General features: G+C 39.5%; 1 protein-coding gene across 1 annotated transcript in view; it reads left to right on the top strand.

Moving 5' to 3' along the window:
- Positions 1-20,729, top strand: part of CCDC18 (coiled-coil domain containing 18) — a 2,776,331-nt gene that overhangs the window by 354,865 nt on the left and 2,400,737 nt on the right. The gene's annotated exons all lie outside the window — the stretch shown is intronic.

Raw genomic sequence — 20,729 nt, forward strand, 5'->3', positions numbered from 1 at the left:
CTCTATATAGATATATATAGATATATATATATATATATATATATATATATATATATATATATATATATATATATATATATATATACACACACATATATCTCTCTCTCTATATATATATATATATATATATATATATATATATATTATATATATATATATGGTTCTACCTGACATAATCGAAATCCCAGAACACCGACAACGCAGTCACCGACACCACATAATCGACAGTGCAGAAACACGAAACCTCACATGCCCGACAACGAAATAACCGATGGTACACAAACACGAAACCGCATACACTGCACACACCACAATAACAACAATCAACAAACAAAACACATCCCCTGTCCAAAAACCACACACACAACACAAGCACACCAAAATCCCTACAAACCCACACTAAACCTCACATACACAACTATCTACAACCCTAACCCAAACCCTAACGTCCGTCACTATCGCATACTCAGCTAACCCGCGCCCTAACCCTAACTCACTTAACCTGCCCCTAACCCAAAGACTATCACTACTGCACACTTACCTAACCCACTCCCTAACCCTAACTCACTAATCCGCCCCTAACCCAAACACTATCACTACCGCACACTTACCTAACCCACTCCCTAACCCTAACTCACTTAACCAGCCCCTAACCCAAACACTATCACTACCGCACACTTACCTAACCCACTCCCTAACCCTAACTCACTTAACCCGCCCCTAACCCAAAGACTATCACTACCACACACCTAACCCGCGCAGTGACCCTAACTCACTTAACCCACCCCTATCCCCGCAGACAGTCAATATCCACACTTAACCTTACTCGCACCCTAACGTCCGTCACTACCGCATACTTACACAGCCTTTTCCCATGTCGGCATCCTCAGCGTCGGTGTTTTAATCCATCGCGTCAGTCTTCTGCATTGTCGATCTTCTGGCGCTCGCGATTCACTTGGTGTTCTGGAGTGTCGACTATCTCAGGTAGAACCATATCTCTCTCTCTCTCTATATATATTATATATATATATATATATATATATATATATATATATATATATATATATATACACACACACACACACACACACACACACACACACACACACACAAATATGAGTCTACTTTACATAAGCGAAATGCCAATAACCCATTTAACAGAGATGAAAACACTGACAGCAGCAAAACACTGACGTCCTGGAACACCGACTGATCACTTCAGGTAAGTCGTTAGAAGGGTGGGTGCTACTGGGTTGTGTTCCATGCGGTCACTGCTGTTTTTGCAAATATGTTAAGACAAAGGAATTTACTAATAAAAATATCCCTAAAATATTTAATAATAACATTTTTGCTAACTGTAGTACGGATTGGGTTATTTATCTAGTAATATGTACATGTTCAGCTTTCTGTATAGGTTACAACCATTTAGATTACGTATATCAGAACATTTAAGTAACATTAAGAAACAAATGTCAGTTAAATGCTTTATATAAACACACTATCAAACATCCCACAGCATGTTTTAAATTTATAATTATTGAGATAAAGTTCTAGGCAAAAGGAATTTGAAAGCTGGTTGTCACGATATTTTAAACAAAACAAAAAAAAAAGAACCTGGATCATTAAACTTGGAGGGCTTTTTTCCCCTGGAATGAATGAGTACCTTTAAAAATATTTTGAATCAATTAATGATTAGGGTGGACCTAATCATTTTCAATGTCCATTGCTTTGAAAAATTCAAAACTTCAACTTTTCAATTCAGTATATATTGTGTTGAATGAATGTTAATAATTTAACACACTGATAAAGGCTATTGGGCCGAAACTTTTTTTTTTTCCATTTTATTGTATTTTTTACACTATGACGTTCATTGAATGTTTAATTATTAAAAGAATATAATGAACCTCTGATAGGAATGCTGGCCGTCTTTGGTTTTTAGTATGGAAGAACAGCCACAGCATGGCTAGCCACCCAGTGCTGTGAACCTTGGCTTCAGATGATTGTCACTGTTGAAGTGACACCAAGATCGATCCCATGTGCAAAAATGGGGAAAAGGAGGGATAGATGAATGGACTTGGGCAGCAGAAAGTAGAAAGGACTGCTGACAAACGTAGGAAGCCTATAATAAGAAAACTAACCAGAGATCCTGTAGGGGTATTAAAATATATTTCTGAAATGTTATGACATTTTTTTTATAAAACAGAGAAATGTGAAAGTCATGAAAGAGCACAAATGGAAATATTTCTGGAAGAATTAATTATGCCAAGGTTAGAGGTTAAGATAGGGGGTGATAAGACAAAAATAATGTATGATCAGTCTTCAGGAAGGTCTTCAGGCACATATAGTATTCTGATGGACATTTGGAAGTTAGGAGGGGAGAAAGTGATAAAGATCTGGAAGAGCTTAACAGTATTTTAAAAGAAAAGGAAACACCAACATCTTTGAACAAAGCTGTAGTGGCTATATTTCCTAAGGATGGTAAAGACCCATCAGACCCATCTTAATATAGACCCACTTCAATTTTGAACCATGCTTGTAAAGTGTATATGTGTATACTAGCTACAAAATGGCAGAGGTGTTGCCAAAATTGATAAATATGGATCAGTGTGGTTTTGTGGAATGGATGGCAAACATTTGACAACATTAATAGAACAGAGATGATCCAGAGAGAAGTACAATATAAGAAAATGCCACTTTTGTTGGTGGGGGAATTAAGGGACTCAGAAATGCAAGGAGATAGTTGGTATGGGAACAGAGAAAAGTTGGATTTTTTTCTTGCCTGTCTACAAATTTCAATTTTAATCATTCTATTCTATAACACAGTTTACCACATGTTAGCACCATGAAATCTATTTATTAAATTAAAAACTAACCTCAAGCAACTATGTACATCTGCCTATTATACCCATTTCCCTTCCCTTATCCAGTTTTCCCCCTTCCTCTCTATTTCCCTCTACCTCTTCTTTGTATACTAATAATTTTCTATTGATATTTCTTGCTGTTTCCTCAATTTCTTCAGAAATTTTTGATGTTCCTTCATTTCTAGCTCCTTTTCTTCCTCTTTCTGTAATCTTTTCATTAACTTATTGTATGGCTGACGCTACAGCTCTTCCATTTCTGCTTATTGCTTTCTTACAGACACTCATTAATAGGCCAACTAACTCCTTCCTATTTTCTGATATTCTCTGTTGAAATCCTAGTAAAAACAATTTAGAAGTCATATCTCTCTCTCCTCGTTTAATATTTTTTCTACTAACAACTTCTTTTCTTAAATGAAATCCCTCAAGCCTTCGCATTCCTGAAAAAGTGCCTCCAAGTCTTTCTCATATCTTCAACATACATCGTACACTCCAGCAAATAATTTAGCCAACCTGCTTGGCATATAAAAATGTTTATGAAGACACTTCCACACAAATATTCTAAATGTCTTGGCTTTGATACTGTATCTTGGGTTCTCATTATTTCTTTCCACTGTCCTTCCATAATTTCCTGACCTAACTCCTCCTCCCAGCCTTTACAATGTTTTAAACTTTCTTGTTCCTGATTCCCTGTTAACCAATGCTTTCATTACCACCCTTCTTTCTCTTTTCAAACTCAAGACTGTGTTTGAGATATCCACTTTCTTTCTTACTTTTTATGCCATTTGCGTCATCTATTCTTTAAGGCCTGATATTCCCACTCCTTTGTTCTTTCAAGTTGATTATCCTCAGTTACCTCCTCCTAAGCTCTAAACCTATCATCACACAGCAACTGTGGCCAGAATTGAACTTTGTCTACTTTTCTACCTCTAAGCACTGTTTCTATTCTGCTCATCTTTCTTAAGACTTCCTTATTTCCACTACATGTTTTATATAGGGTTTTATATCCTTCTCTTTCCATTTTTCTCATGGGCCCTTTTCATCCATTTCATCTCCCATCCATCCTTCAACTCGATCAGTAGTGAGACAATCTCTCCCCCCTCTCTCAAAGCCAGTTATTTTGGTTTCAGCAAACTTGTCCAATTGGCATCATATTGCACATCATTTAACCTAATAATATTTGTGAGAAAGCATGCGTGTGAAGTATCCTTCACGTCTGAAACTCCCAACTCCCCACTTATCTTTCGTCTAAATCATCTTTTCCCATCTGACCCTTTGTTTCTCCTTATCCCAGATGTAATCACTACGCAGTTGCTTATCTTTCTTCAGCAGTTTTATACTTGGCAGTTTCCAAAAACCTTGCCCCACATATGTAAATTTTGGTGCCATACACATCTGTATTGCTATCACCTTTTGCCTAATTCTAACTTGACTGTGCTTCACTTTTATAACTGTTTGGTTTTGTGTGTGTGTGTGTGTGTGTGTGTGTGCGTGTGTGTGTGTGTGTGTGTGTATATATATATATATATATATATATATATATATATATATATATACACACACACACACACACACACACACACACACACACACATAGAAAACCAAAGAGAGAGAAAGCGAGAGAGAGTTAGAGATATATACACATTTATATTCTTTTATATGTATTCTCTATCCTGTTCTCCACTTGATTACTTGTCCATATCCCTAAGTATCTTGTTTGCTTTTCCCACTTAATTCCCTCCTCTAGGGGTCTCCTAGCCTCCAGATTCTTCATTCTCCGCAGGGCCTGCATTTTACCCCTGTTGATTTTATAACCTGAAACCTTCCCATATCATTTTAAGATGTCCCATAAAAGCTGCGAGTCCTCCTCTTCCTTTGTCAGAATCATTAGAATGTCATCCACATAAAGTTCTATCTTTTTCTGCTGTTCACCTCACCTGAATCCTCATATTTCTGAGAGTCTGCACCTTTGTCTTGTACCCCTCAAAACCTGTACCTTACCTGAAAGTCTCACCCTTACATTGACTCTTGCAGTCATCCCTTCATATATCCTGTTTATCATGTTAATCCATTCCTTTGGAAACCCCAAACATTATGCCCCTTCAAACATATGCTTCCCATATCTATCTTTCGAATGTATTTTATGCATCCAAGGAGACCAGTGCTAACTCATTCCTGTCTTTTTGTGCCTCCTGATGTACTACCATTGCTTTTATTAAGTTATCCATAGTTCTGTGCCCTCCCATAAACCCTGTTTGATAATTTTTAACTTTTATCTTCAAAATCCTACCTAATCTGTCCACTTTTATTTGCATAATGCATTTGTAGTCATGTTTTACTGTTGGGATCAGCCTTTTTGATGATAGCCTCAAAGGAGCTTTCCCCTCTTTATATATTAGAGATTATTAGCTTTTCCAAGATTTAGGTACCAGTATACCTTCTTTAATCTCATCAAACATTTTCTTCTATCTCTCCACCACCCTGTCGTTTTGTAGTCTCCATGCCTTTGTTTCGATACCATTACTGCTTGGGGATTTACTTTGGTGATCCTGCCCCCCATGCTTTCTCAGTTTCCTGTCTTTTCCTTTGGTGTTATCAGTTTCTCCTTCTCCTCCTCTTCTATCACCGGCCCCTCTGGAATTTCCCACTTACCATCCTTTGGTTCCCTCTCTAATCGTCCTTCTCTTTCTTTTTTTATAATTGTTTTAAAAATAACACCTTTATTAAATTATCATTTGAGACAGGCAAAGAAGCATTAACAGAAAAGAGCTATTTTAACATTTTTACATTTAAATACAATATACATCACATATATTCTTTGGTAGTATCAGTCCAACATTACAAAAAAAATGCTGAATTCCTGCCTGGCCTTAAAACTTCACTCCTCCTCCTCCTCCTGAATATTATGCATGTACTGTTCCCACAATTTCCATTTACTTCCATGTACTTTGCTCCTCCTCTTTTCTAAAGATCCCTCTTCCAGTTATTTAATCTCTCTTACAATATTCAGTGCCTCAAGTACAGTTAGTGTAAACTTTGATTGCCATTTTCTAGTAATTACGTTTTTAGCAGCCAACAGAATTAACCTTAATAAAACTTTAATATGTCTAGGCAGTTCAGATCCTGTATCCTTGCTCAAAAGAATTCTCATTAATTGCAGCCATTTGCTCTCCTAATATTTCTGATAGAGGACTTTGGAGAATTTTTAAAATTTCCCAACTTATTACACTCCCAAAACATATGTTGCCAGTTACTTCTTTCTTCTCCATCTTCCCTCCAGTATTTGCTAACTAGCTGAGGAAAAATTCCTTGAAGCCTGCTTGGGGTATAAATATACCTATGCAGTTACTTCCAAGCAAAGATCCTGCACCTTCTGGAAATGGTTGCACACTTGGGAATCATACAGAGATACTTACACATTTTTGAGTTTATTTAGTTGTTTTTATAAATAAAAAACATCCTCCTTTAATTATCACTTGTGACATAGGCTGTCATACATTTATATAAATGAAAACCAACAGCAGTAACACAGTTTTAGTTAGACATTATAAATCACTTATAATCTACCCAGTCACTTTCAGTCAAATATTACATAGCTCATTCAAATCTTACCTTTTTTTAAACCTCATTCCTGACCTGCATGTAGTATTCCCACAATTCACATTTTTTTCTATGTAATTTGCTCTTACCGTTTTCAAAATAAAGGTTCCCATTCCAGTTTCCTTTATCTTTACCACTATATTCACTACTTCTAGTACAGTTGGATTAGACTTTGATTTTCATTTCCAGTAATTGCTGTTTTGGCATCCAGCATAATTAGACTCAGCAAGGCCTTACTATGTCTAGGCAGTTCCATTTCTGTGTCATGGCTCAGAAAAATCATTTCCCTAGATAGACCAATTTGCTCACCCTGTATCTCTGATACAAAAATCTTCAGAGAATCCTTAGTCTGCCAACTCATTACACTCCCAGAAAATGTTAATTACCTCTTTCTATCCCATCACACCTCCAACATTTGCTCTCTTCCTAAGGAAATGTTATCTGGACTCTACCTGGCATTTAAAAATATCTATATAAACATTTCCAAGCAAAACTCCTCAATCTTCTATATTTTGTTGCATATTTGGGAGACAGGCATGTATAGTCTTCCATTGTTTCTTTGTGAATTGCTTATCCAGACTCTCTTCAATCCTTTCTAACACCCTCTGATTGATTCTTATAGTTATCATGCAGTATTTTATATGTTGTACTAATTATTCCTATTCTAACAGCAGCTTCTGTTCTCGATTCTGCTAAAAACTCTACCAGTGCTGGTCTTTTGTTTGTTCCCCATATTTCTTTCTCTTTGCCTACACTCTGTTATCAATCCTTGATGGAGAAGGCAGTCTCTAACTTGCAGTCCAAATAAGTTCTCAGAGTCTTCCCATTCTATTACTTCTCCTTCTCTAGTTATTTGCTCACAATACTTTAGTTCCTTTGCCAGTTTTCTCTAACAAATTCCAGCCCCCTCATGCCTATTGTCTGCATCCTGAATTGTAGTTCCCTATCAGCCGAATCTGCTTACTCCATTCCCGTGTTGGTTTAGTTCTTAAAATACTTTATGCAGCTTTATGGATATAATATTCTGTATGGTTATTGTTAGTTTTCTTAAATATCTGCATACAAAGTCCCAGTCTCTCCTTGTTTCTTGAGCTTCCCCACATTTCATCATCATCCCTTTCCACTTTGAATTATAGGATCTGATGTCCATTTCATTATGCATCCTGAATGGGTCTTTGTATCTGTCCTTAGATCCAACTCGACCATTTCTTCCAGACATATTATCTGAGCCTCAAACTCCTCCCTCTCTAATAATGCTTCACTCCTATTCAACCCCTCATATCCCGTTTGCCGCTTCCAGCAAAGACATGATTCCCAACCAACCTCAGTTTTGGAGTTGCAGGGCCTGGCTTTTCTGAGTTGACCATTGTTGGAGCACTGAATATGTCTTTCTTTTACTCCGACATTGTTCAAGAATAGCTCTGCTCACATACCTTTGGAGCAGAGTGGGTCCCTGACCTGAGATCGGCGCTGGGTCCTCTGGGCTGGTGTCTGCTGTGACCTTTTCAGAGCTGTCCTTTCCCCGGGACCTTGGCCCTCGATAGTTCAAGGCTGGTACCTTCAGAAGGTGTCAGATCCAGGGTGGCTTTGTCCTCCTCTCCCTTAACAGCTTCAGCTCCTGGAGTGGGAGGTCAGGCCCTCCCGGTGACGTCTGCCTTCCAGGTGGCAGAGACGGCTGTCTTCGCTCTGTGAGATGCGGTCCCTTCTGTCCAACTCTCTATGGATGAAAGCTTTACTCCCATCTGTCCTGTTCATGGTCAGCCTCTCTTGAAGAACCTCCAGACTACCCCTCAGCAAGAGGTCCCCTTGTCTTCTGAGTCCTCTCTGGAGTACCCCACTGAGGAGTCTGCTCGGAAGTGATGGTGCAAGAGAAAGCACCTAGACTCTCTTTTGGAGTCTTTGACAGAGTACAGTGACTTCTATATGGAGGAAGGGTCCCCCCGATCTCCACCAGACAATATCTCCTTCAGAGATATCTTAGAAATTCTGAAATAAAAGGGTGGCTGGTCTTCCCAACCCCCTTCCTCTAAGCAGCTGAGATGTGGAACTTACTCGTGCTTCTTTTTGCAGCCAGAAAAGACAGGGGACTTTTGGGCAGCCATGGTGGTGCAGCGGTTAGCGTTGCCACCTCACAGCAAGAGGTTCTCCAGTTCGATTCTCGGCTGGGGTGCCTTTTATGTGGAGTCTGCATGTCCTCCCTGTGGTCGCGTGGGTTTCCTCTTGGTGCTCCGGTTTCCTCCCACATTCCAAAGACATGCAGTAGGTGGATTGGACACTCTAAAATGGCCCTAGGTGTGAGTGTGTGTGTGCCTTCTGTGGAAGGTTGGGTGCCGGGCTGCAAACTCGACACAGTAAAACTCCTCTGCCAATCATGAGCGGACAGATGATCCACTGTGGCGACCCCTAACCGGGAAAAGCCGAAAGAAGTAGATGACATGGAACTTTTGACCGATCTTGGATCTGAGCAGTCTGAATTTGTAAAGAAGTGAAAGTTCCACGTGGTTATGGTTCAAGTCCATTCTGCCACTTCTGTGCAAGGACGATTGAATGTGCTCTGTAGATCTCCAGGATGCGTACTGTCATCAACAAAAAAGAACCAAAAGAAGGTGAAGTGCCAACCAAAAACTTGAACAACTCAATCCAACACAGGCACTGTCTGGAGTAAGCAGACAAGATATTACACACCTTATTAAATAAAGATGTGTACTATCATATCAAAGTAGGTGCTCCAGGAGATATCTGTGCTTTAAGCTGGAAGACCATCATTACCACTTCAGAACACTGCCCTTTGGTCTCACCACTGCTTTGTGGGTGTTCGCCAAACGCATGGCAGTGGTTGCAGATCACCTCCTCCTACAAGGATTCCAGGTGTTTCCATACCTGCATGATTGGGTTTTAATGGCACTTACAAGGCATTAACTCCTTCAAGCTATTCAGGTTATGTTGCACCTGTTCAATTGCCTGGGAGCTGCAATGAACCTGGCAAAATCAAAGATGTCTCCTGTGCAGAACATCGAGTTCATAGGAATGCAGTTGAACACAACCACATAGATAGCCCTACCTCCACAGAGAATAAGATCCTTGAGACAGGTTCTGCTGTTAGCAGATAGCCCAACACCGCCAGCTTGACTAGTCCACATGGCCTAGAGTCCATGTTAGCTGCCATTCTTCTGGTCTGTCTAGCCAGGTTCTTCATGCAAGTTCTCCAGTTGACCCTAGTGGTCCAGTGGTTTATTCTGCTGCATCCATTGTCAACCCCAGTCAGGCTAACTCTGATTTGCAGGCACCATCTGCTTTGGTTGATCCATACAGACCTCCATCTCAGTAGACGCTTCATTCTTCTCCAACCTATAGCCATGCTAACCACGGATGCCTCCCTGTTGAGGTGGGGTGGGGCATTTTCAGGGAAAGATGACGGCCTTGTGATGTTGCAAGCCTTTCAGGACTGCCTTCCTTTGGGGACAATTGTAATTTTTACAGACAATATGTTATTGGTTTGGTACATCAACAGGGTGGAACCTGTTCATACTAGTTGTGCAGGGAGGCCATGAGGGTTTGGGAATAGGCTATCTCTTCAAACCACTTAGTCATTGCAATGCACATCCCGGGGAAGTCCAGTGTTATGGCTGTAAGACTGAGCAGATTGATCTCAAGTCCACGCTTGTGGTCCCTAAATCAGTCAGTAGCAAATCAGATATTCAGCTGTTGGGGCCAGCTTTGCTGCGACCTCTTTGCCTCTCTCCTAAACAACAAATGCAGTAAGTACTTCACTCTCATCCCCCACCTTGGGAGAGTCACCCAGGGATGTTCTAGTCCAGGATTGGCCTCAGGTCTCCTGTATGCTTATCCTCTGATTCTTCTGATACCCAACGTTTTACAGAAAGCCAGCAGGTTGAAGACCATTCTAGTCCTCATTGCACCTTACCGGCCTTGTCAGGTATGTTTCCCCTTCCTGCGGTCTCAGAGCAAATATCCTCCATGGATACTGGATCCCAGGCAGGATGTGATTTCCCATCCATTGGAATGCCTGATTCCCAGTCTTCGATCCCTGAGATTAACCACTTGATTTCTTCACCTTCAGTGATTCTACGAAATTCCAGGCTGGCCTCCCCGATTCGTGAAATTATTCTTGGATCTCAGAAGTCCACCAACAAGAAAGTATATCATAGTACATGGAAAAGATTTTCTATTTGATATCGCAGTGGAATATTGATCCTTTTTCTGCTTCAGTTCTGGATATTCTTATGTTTCTCAGCTTGTTTTTTTCAGCACAGAGCTAGTTTTTCCACTATAAAATTACAACTTGAGGCTATCATGAATTTTCATGTAGGGATGGATCCTTCTCCCATCTCCACTTTTAGACTATGTAGGGCCTTTATGAAAGGAGTTTTTCATTTCAGGCCTCTGATAAAACATCAGTCCGCCTCCTTGGGATCTCACCTTGTTACTTCAGGGACTTACTCAGAGAACATTTGAACCAGCTAGCTCATGTGATTTAAAATTTTTATCTGGGAAGACTTGCCTCCCTAGTGGCCATTACTTCAACAAGAAGAGTATCAGAATTGCAAGCTCTTTTTTCCCAGCCACCATATATTACCTTCTTTAAAGATTGAATCTCACTCAGAATGAACACATCTTTCATAGCAAATATTGCCACAGAGACAAACATTAATCGGACCATTCACTTGCATGCATTCTTCCCAAATTATTACAGTAAAGGTGAATATATGCTGCATTTGTTGGATGTAAACAGACAATTTTGTTTCTCTTTACATCTAAACCTCACAGGAAATCTGGTCAGTTATTCATTGCCTTCTCACCAAATAGTTTAGGTCAAAATGTAGCCAAGATCACTTTAGCCAAGTGGATTATATTTTTGCAGTTTACCCCTAACAAGGCAGGCAACTTCCCCATCCTGTTAGAGCTCACTTTACCAGGTCTGTCTACTATGTCTGCCCTTTCCGCAAGGACTCCTGTTGATGAAATTTGTGCTGCAGTTACCTGGTCTACATCTCGTATCTTTGTATCTCAATACAAGTTGGACATTATTTCCAGAAATTGAGCATCCTTTGGCTATGTAGTGCTCAGGCATGTCCTTCCTTGAGGTCCTCCCAAGGTTTATGTAGCTGGGGTCTCTGAACCATTTGTGATGCATAATGAAATGGACATCAAATTAGAAGTTATATTTGGCATGACTTGACATTTGCGTTGTCCATTTTCATTATGCATCACATCCCACACTCCTTCCCTCATCCTTTTGCAGGTGAGAACAATGTAGAGGATAAGGGAACCCACATGTTCTACTCTGGGCTTCAGTTGGTCACATTCTTTATCTGTCCATTATTGTAGATCTAGCTGTCTTTTTGAAGGGGCAGCAAATTCAGTCTGAGGGGTTGAAGAGAAATGAGACATTATGAAGAGGGAGGGGTTTGAGGCTTGGATCATATGTCTGGAAGAAATGGCGGCATTGGATCCGAAGACCCATTTGTGATGCATAATGAAATTGGACAACACAGATGCCAAGTTATGGTAAGTACAGTACATAACTTCTATTTCTGGTTGTGCTATGCATAGGTGCCTTAACTGGGTAGATCTGAAATACCCCTTCAAATTGGGTAATCACAATTCAACTTGTATTGGAAGAATCAGCTTATCCCACTTGACTCTTGCTGTCTTCCCTACAAGATAAAATCCTTCAGCTCTTTATTAATTGATTGGTTGATAAAAATATGCCTGACCTGTGTATAAGACTATAGAGACTAAAAACATTTTAACTGCTTGTATCTTACCATCCATATGGACATAACAGCGCTTTCAATTTCTCAGTTTTTATATTATCTTTTGTTTAGTCTCTTCCCACATGCAGTGTTGGTGCTGTGGTAGCATTGTCGCCTCACAGTAAGACGTTGTCCTGTTCGATTCTCAGCTAAAGCGTCTTCTGTGTGGAGACATGCGTGAATGGGCATACCTTCGTTGAAGGTTGTGCGTCAGAGCTGGCAACTCAGCATGTAAAAATCTACTGCCAATCATTAGCGGACCGGAATTCCGCTGTGGCGACCCCTAACTGGGAAAAGCCGAAAGGCACAACAAGAAGTCCCTTCCCACATAATCTTAGCTGCCACACTGGAATCCTTTTAATCCATACTCCTAAGTACTTCATTTTGTCTTGTCTCCATAAATATATATATATATATTGCTGAACCATTTCGTGTGTGGGCACATAATTTACAGTTATTGCACTTGTTTTAGCTTCACTAATTTTGTATCCCAAAAAGATTTGAAACTCTCTCAAAATGTTACAACACTGAAATGTCCTTTTCTGGTTTTATCAGGTATAAAATATCTTCATCTGCAAATATAGCCAGCTTTTTATGACTACCATACAAATTATATCCTTGAATTTTTGAGCCCCTTATTTTCTTTGCAAAAAAAAAAAAAAAAATTCCAGTCAACATTTCTCTTATCAGTCCCCACTCTTGCATATTCAGCAGTTAGATTATACTGTGAGTTCTTAAGACATCCACTGTTGTATTGTTCTTCCCCTGCATGCGAGTACTATCCATAGCTTGCTAATGTGCTGTTATGCTAAATGTTAATCTGAATAGGCACAATACATCCACAAAAGGAGAACTTACTGAAAAAGAACAGCACCAGCAATATAGACTTCATCCCCCCATGTCAATGTAATGTTCGACTATGTCCAAAAATTACTCTCGCCTTTTATTGTCATGCCATTGTATTCTTTGCCTCCCAGTTCTCTTTACTGTTAGGTAAAGCATAAAACTCTCCATGACCAAGTCTTACACGTTGCCATGCTCTTTTCTCTCCTCCCTGATCTTCTCCACTCATCCTCTCAGCTTCTTCTGCCTCCTAAATAATAAAAATAATTCCTTTTGCTTCTCTGCTGGACCTGAACATTGTCCTCCTCCCTAGCTTCTCCATTCTTCCCTTGGATAGCACCCATCACTTCAGTTATCCTCAAGTTGAACGGTTTCTGTATAAAGCCCAGTTGTTGTTCTGGGTTATTAAATGACTTTGTATTGCCTTGCACATGAATCATATCACAGCTGGGTAAACCATTCTGTATCAGAAATCCTTCTCCTTGCAAGCTTTAATGACTGGTATCATCACATTCCTTCTTGTCCTTGTCTTGAAGGAGTAATCAGGTTCCATGAGCACATGAGTCCTCTAACCTTGAGTCTTTTTCCGGGCTGCCACAACTCATTCAGCAGTCTGTCTTTTAATTCATTTGTCTGCAGTCAGATGATTATTGGCCTGGGTTTCTGACTTGTCTCAGTCTGTCTCAGTGTGGCATGCAGCACAGTGTTCTCTTTAGATATGGATCTCGTCTTTTGGGATCCCAACGCCCTCTCCCCAGCACCTGTTTCACCACTTTTATACAATCCGCTCCTTCAAAATTCTCAGGAACCCCTAAGAAAAGTGCCTTGACTTCTGAACAGTTTATTCTGGCCTCAGCTGTGTTGATTCAGACTTTTAATTCTTCATTTTCAGACGGTAAATCCTGAATAACCAGTGTGTGTCAATTTAAGCTTTATATAACTTCATCCAGCCTTTTTTCTTTTATTGCAGTATTGTCCACCAAGTTTTTTAACATCTTTTATTTCTGCTAAGATAGCTTCTAGTGCCACCTTGTGTCTTGATGCCCATTCTCTTCCTATTGGTCTTTCACCCTTCATGGTGACAGCTTCCTGCTTTCTTTTTTTGAGAACTTTCTTTGACATGAACACCTCTCTTGTGCTCCAAGCCAGTGTTTAACATAATGCTTTCTGCAAAGAATATCTTTCTCTCTAAAAACAATTAACTGCAGCAGAACTCTTCAGAATGATGTTCACTTTTCCTTAGCCAGTCTAGAACTTCCAACATTTAATAATGTTGAACACCACTGAAGTAAACACTTGGTTCGTTGGTCATAACTGGGCATCTCAAGTTTCGTCTACCACTGTTGTACTTTGAGACATGTATGTGCCTCTCTTTCATGCCTGTATTTAAGCCCATTTGGGGTGATTTTGCAAATTGTGAGTCATTAGATTGTGATCCGTATTCTCATTGTCAACATTTACGCCATTCGACATTAGCAAATGTAACCATAATAGGTAGCAGTTATAGTTAATGCTATCGAATGACATAAAAGTCAGCATTTAATTTATTGAACAGATCTGTTCAAATGGTATTTTCTTGACCATTGCATTAGAGCAAGACACTTAACCTGTCCCTTGTAAGAGCTGTGTTAAAGCTCTTTTGGGGTGACTATGTGAATTGCTCAGCTGTGATGGATATTCACAATGTCAGGATTTGTGCTGCTCTCTGTTAGTGAATGTAATCATAGTAGATAAGTTACTGATATTGTATGGCACAGATGTGGAGACATGATTCCTCAGTCACAACTATTCTGCAGTAGTGTGTGACCGCTTCCAACCTCCCCCCCCTTTCAAGACCCTAGCTGAAGCTTGATTGGGGTGATTCTGTGAGTTGGGAGTTGCCATGTTATGATTAGTATTCAAAACGTTAACATTTGTGTAGTTCAACATTAGCAAATGTAATCATATAATATATACATGTTTTTATGCTAGTGGGCAGCAGGGCTCTATCGCACAGCCTTCAGGGTCTTGACTTCTGGTCACACTGTAGAATTTGCATGTTCTTCTCTAGTCTGTTTGGGCAGTCCATTTGTCTCCCCAAAACTTATTGGCTGATGGCCACTCAAAAAAAATAGTTGCTTTATGTTATATTTACTCTTATGGCCCAGTTCGTAGTTAAAACAAACCTGAAGAGAATCATTTTAGTTGCCCAGTTAACAAATAAATTAAATGGTAAGAAACTATATTTGCATCAAAGATGGGGAAACAGTACTGTAAGAATTTGTGGTGAACTGAAGCAGTGTGCAAAATTAATTATTTTTGTATCTGTGAAGATTAAGTTATGCAGTGTTTTATTCTTCAATGTATGCCTTTTCCTTCATGTGGTTTTAAACATTTTGGATTTATTCATTCTAACACTTAGTGTATAATTATTAAACCTCTACATGTATATTCTGCGACTAGTCTGATGCTAAAAAAATTTAGGGTTAAGAGAGAATCCATGGCTTGTCTTTTGTTAAGTTTAGGAAGTCATTTCAAGCCTAATACATGCATAGTAAAGAATATTTCATAAAAACTGTGTTTGAATATTTATGTTCTTGAAATTAGTTTTGCAACTTTCTCAGGGACATCCACGATTTTGATTAATTGTTTTGCTCTCTTCCTCCTAAAATTGTTGACTGTTTAAGAAAAGATGGTGGAAATGTTATCAGGAAATAATGTTTTTTGCCTTTACAGACTTTTACTTCAGAAATGCATTTAAGTTCATGCCGTCTTAAATTAGGATTCAAAAATGTGTATTGCAGTGTGCAAACCACTTTTGGGCATGTTTGCACAATGTGTTGCAGGTATAGTGTCACTGTAGTAAGAAAGCTCTGGAATTTGACTACATCAGTCTTCCTGGCAAAGGCCGCATGTAAATATGGCAATCCAGGGCCATAGCAAATGTTTATTAGCTGTGTCTACTTCTCCAGCACATTTGAGGTAGAATGATTCAAAGAACAACTCTTTTGGGCAATTTGGGGATGACATTGAAAAAGTGAGTATGCCTATGCAGTCCTGTGGTGAAGGTGTGTGTGTGTGTTGGGGGGGGCATGATTGCAGCTGTTTGGATATCTGTGTGTGAGTGTGCGCGTACACTTAAGGTCACAATTGTGGATGTCTGGATGTTTATATGAGTGTCAGCAGTGTGTGCTTGCACGCATGTGTTCGTCGGTGCCTGTGCAACTGAGTTGTATGGATGTGTAGGTGAACACTAGTGAGATTACTTGTAACATCACTGTGTTCAGTTCAGACATAAAACTGCCAATGAGCTGTTGCTCCATGTGGCTTTGTCATGTCTCTGAATCTCAGTATGTTGCATTTGCAGTACTGGGCACTGTGGCATTGTCCACAACATGCTGAGAGCAGTAATCTTTCTAATCATGGCTTTAGTCTGTCAAAATTCTAAGTCAGTAGTATCAGTATATAAAAAGTTTCCCATTTTTTATTCTACTCATCTACAGTATTAAAATTCATCTTTCGGACATTTCTGCCTGTCTGTAGTTGGGTCTTCTCCTCTCCCCTTTCTTCCTAACAAAAATTTTCTTCAGATTATCCCGTGGAGGAAATATCTTTCTCTAACACTATTGGAAAGATGAAATGGAAACATAAGGAAATATCTGAAACTCTCCAAAGGTACTGTGACTTGTTACAGGTAGAAGCCTCCATGTCAGTGACCATACCTGTAGTTATAATGGCAATTGAGGACACCTTTAATGCTGCATGTACTGTATATCTCTTGATAGTCAGGCTTCTGCCACTGGGAAATCAAAGAAAGATGGCAGAGCCTTAGACAGATTTGTAAACAAGGTTTACAGTTCTTCCTCTTTAGCCTTTTTTAGAACTGTTGTTTGACTTACCAAGTTCAGAATTGTCATTATTTTGGTGCTTTTCTTGGTTATTCAGGTTACCAAATATTCTTTAAGATGACCTTATGATGTTGCTGATGCATTAGCTTGGGCTGCAGAAACTGATTTGCTTCGTAGTGGATCCAGATTGTACCAGAAGATGTAAAATCTGAAATCCTCAGTGCTCCCTTAGACAAGGAGGTTTTGTTTGATGCATCAGTTGTTGATGTTCTTAAAAGATTTGAAGAAAGAAGGAGATTGATCCAAAGGGTAAAGCAATTTTCTTCAGTCTCATATGCCAAAATACACCAGTAATTTCCCTTCCAGTATTGGTATGTTTTGAAGAAATCCATTTAAACAAGCTCAACATAAGTCGGGAAACAACCAGTTAAGAAGCAGTGGTAGAGCAGTTTAAGAAAAAAGAAGTGGACACTTAAGGCCCATCTCAGTCAAAGAAGAATGGATGAATATGCCTTCCTTCTCTCCCTTCCTCCCCGCCCTGGCAGTATGCCAAACCTTTCAGGGAATCTTTCTCTGTGGCACCAGGTTACATTATATTTTTGGGTCCTGGTATTAATTCAGAATAGGTGCAGATGACAATGGATTATTTCCCCTCAAAACTAGGAATTGCATTGCCATCTTCATAATCAAACTCGCCTTTTTCCGAACATTATTGCTGATGTACTTTTCCCTTGCAGTCATAGAACCTGTACCAGTATAGCAAAAAGGAAAAAGATTCTGTTCAAGGATTTTTTTTGTACTGAAGAAGTTGAAAACCTGGACACTTGTTTTAGACCTGCCTTTTCTAAATTTTCACGTCAAGTTTCCAAAGTTCAAAATGTTTTCTCTGCAGTCTCTACTTCCCCTAATTCCATTTCTTAGTTTTTTGGTAACTTTAGATTTGAAAGTTGCATACCACCACAAACCTATTCACAGAAACTTTAGGTGCTTTTTAGGATTTTTTGTTCAGGTTCATATTTTCTCTAACTTTTTTTTTTCCACAGCACATGTATCCATAAAGTGTCTAGCACCAGTAATAGCTTTTTGTAGATTATAAGGCATACACTTCTTTCCCTACTTGGACAGCTGCCTTCTTTTTTTCAGAGTCTTATTCATAACTGACATGAACCTCTCCTTTTCATCGGAAATCTACTTCAGAATCTAGGTTTTCATCTTGATCTGGAGAAATCATCTTATTCTCCCTCACAGAATAATTTTCTATGATGTCTGTTAGGCACTTCATAAATTATGATATTCCTACCTTGGGGGAAAAGTAACCTTTTATAAAGAACACTTCCTTCGGTTTTCTCAGCAGCTTCTGACAACTCAGGATTTTTGTATACATGCATCGACAGTTCTCATGGTCCACCTATCAAGATTGTACAACAGAAAAATTTAGTCATTTATAAAATCGGTATGGACCCAGCACTGTTTGTCTTTCCAAATCTCTTTTCTGAATTTTGAGTTCTGATTTTTATTATGAAGGAACTTCAGTAGTAGATAGAACAATTGCCTTTGATTCCAGGTTTCCCAGTGTCTCCTTCATCCCCTTCCTAGTCTGTATCTACCGGTGCCTTAGACTTTGCCAAGAGATTCAAGGTGTATAGTGTCCGTGGGATCATCATTTCAGAAAGAAGCACATAAATATCGAAGAGGTGAAGGCATTGAGTGCTCTGAAATCTTTAAATCATGTATGAACTCCAGGACTCCCTTGGGTAATCAGAGACAGTATCACTATTGTGAACCAAAACAGGGGGGGAGGGACCCTGTTCATAACCTCTCTGTAGATGAGCCATGATAGCCTGGGAACTGGCAAATCAGTGCAATCTGTCCATTCAGGCTACTTGTATTCCTCTGAGCACAATACTGTAGCAAGACACACTGAGCAGACCCATCACAAATGGATATAACACATAAGGATCTTGCAGGAGATTATTCACCTGTTGGGATCTCCACAAATAGATGTGTTTACCTCCATTCATAGCAGACAGATGAAAAAATTATGTTCAGGCCTCCATGCAAAAAGACTGGGAGGACATATGCCTTCTTTTTCCTTGTGGACTGGAATGCTTCTGTATGCCTTCTTCCTTTTCCACTAATAACCAGAGCTCTTTTAAAGATCCATAAGAGCTCACCAAAAATGATTCTCATAATTCCCTTTTGGCCTATGCAACAATGATTCTCCCTTCTGTGGAAAATAGCTAAGGACAATTGCAGAAACTTAACCATAGGATAGACTTACAGAGAACAAGGGATATCCGAGTCACCCTAGCCTGAATTTTTTTTATCTAATGACCTGGATAATAGAATTTTAGTCCCTCTTAGGCATCTGATTTCACGTGATGTGCAGCAGGTGTTAAAAGAAGCTAAGAAACCTGCCTCTAGAAAATCTTATTTGGCCCAATGGAATACATTTTCTGGTTGGTACCATAAAAAGAACCAATACCCTTGTTAGGCAGAAGCTCCTTTGGTACTTCAGTACCCATGTGAATTGCTAAAATCTGTCCTTTCCTACTCGTCTATTAAGAGTTATCGTTCAGCATTTCTGCCGGTCTGCCCTTGGATCCCCACCCACTTCTTCCTGATCTCAGGTGAAACAGTTTTTGGAAGGAGGTGTTGCATATTCATTCACCTAGAAAACATGTTGCATTGGGAAAACATACACTGTTTCCTTTCAAACCAGCTCATTATGCTGACTTAAAATTCCTTACATAGAAAATAGTGTTGCACACTGCTCTTAACTTTGTTTTGGAGACTGAGTTGCACATTTTTATAAAGAAATGTAACTTTATTTCACCTTTCATAAGGATAAGGCATTCTTAACAAAAAACCCACCCTTCCTTCCAAGGGTGGCATCAGAAATTGCCTTAAATCAATTGATTCATCTCCTGGCATTTTTCCTGAACCCAAAATAAAGAAGGGAGATTCCTGCATACTTTGACTATGGGTAAATTTGATACTACATGGATATGGCTAAGGTGTTAAATCCTCCAATCAGCATTTCATTTCCAGTGAAGGTAAGAAAGAGAATCTGTCAAAACAAACTATTTCTAGATGGTTATCCCATGCAATCCAGTTTTGTCGTTCTCTCTATGGGAAAACTCTTCTTTTCAAGGTCTAAGCTCACTCTACCATAGCCTTGGGCACTACTAGAGGTTTTTGAAAAGGGATGGTCTCTACACATGTTCTAGAGGCAGCAGTTTGGTTATCTTTACACACACTCACTAAAGATCACAATACTGGCCTTCATTCCAGATCAAGAGCATGCTTTGGTGTTACTATCCTTCACTGGGCTGTTATATTTTGACCCTTAATTCTCCTGGCTTGCTGTCTGAGGTTTGGTTATTGTCCCATATCGCTTAGGCCACTGCAACTGTGATCTGGTGATGAGCATAGTATATTTGTTTAAGTAAATGTACCATAACAGTAGATGTTTGAATAGATCGCTGTAGTGGTACTAAAACCACCCTCTTTCCTCTTTCTTGTTCTTCCTAATCTAATTGCCAGAGTAGCCCCCCCCCCCCCACACCATACCTGTTATTCCCCTTTCTGTTAGCACATAACATATTATTTAGGACTGCAGCATCCTTTTTCTGTGGAGCTCAAAAGCTCTGTATTATGGCAACCGCATTTCTTTCTTTATACTGGCACAATCCTTAAGCATACGGTCATCTGAAAAGCACCCTAAAACTTTGATACTGGCTGACATCCAATCCTTGATAGGTTGTGCCCCCGTATAGCTTAGACTACTCTAACAATGATCTGTCTATTTAAACCTCTGCGGT

The sequence above is a fragment of the Protopterus annectens genome, chromosome 10.part0 (assembly GCF_019279795.1).
Source record: "Protopterus annectens isolate FY-2018-M chromosome 10.part0, PAN1.0, whole genome shotgun sequence".
NCBI lineage: Eukaryota > Metazoa > Chordata > Ceratodontiformes > Protopteridae > Protopterus > Protopterus annectens.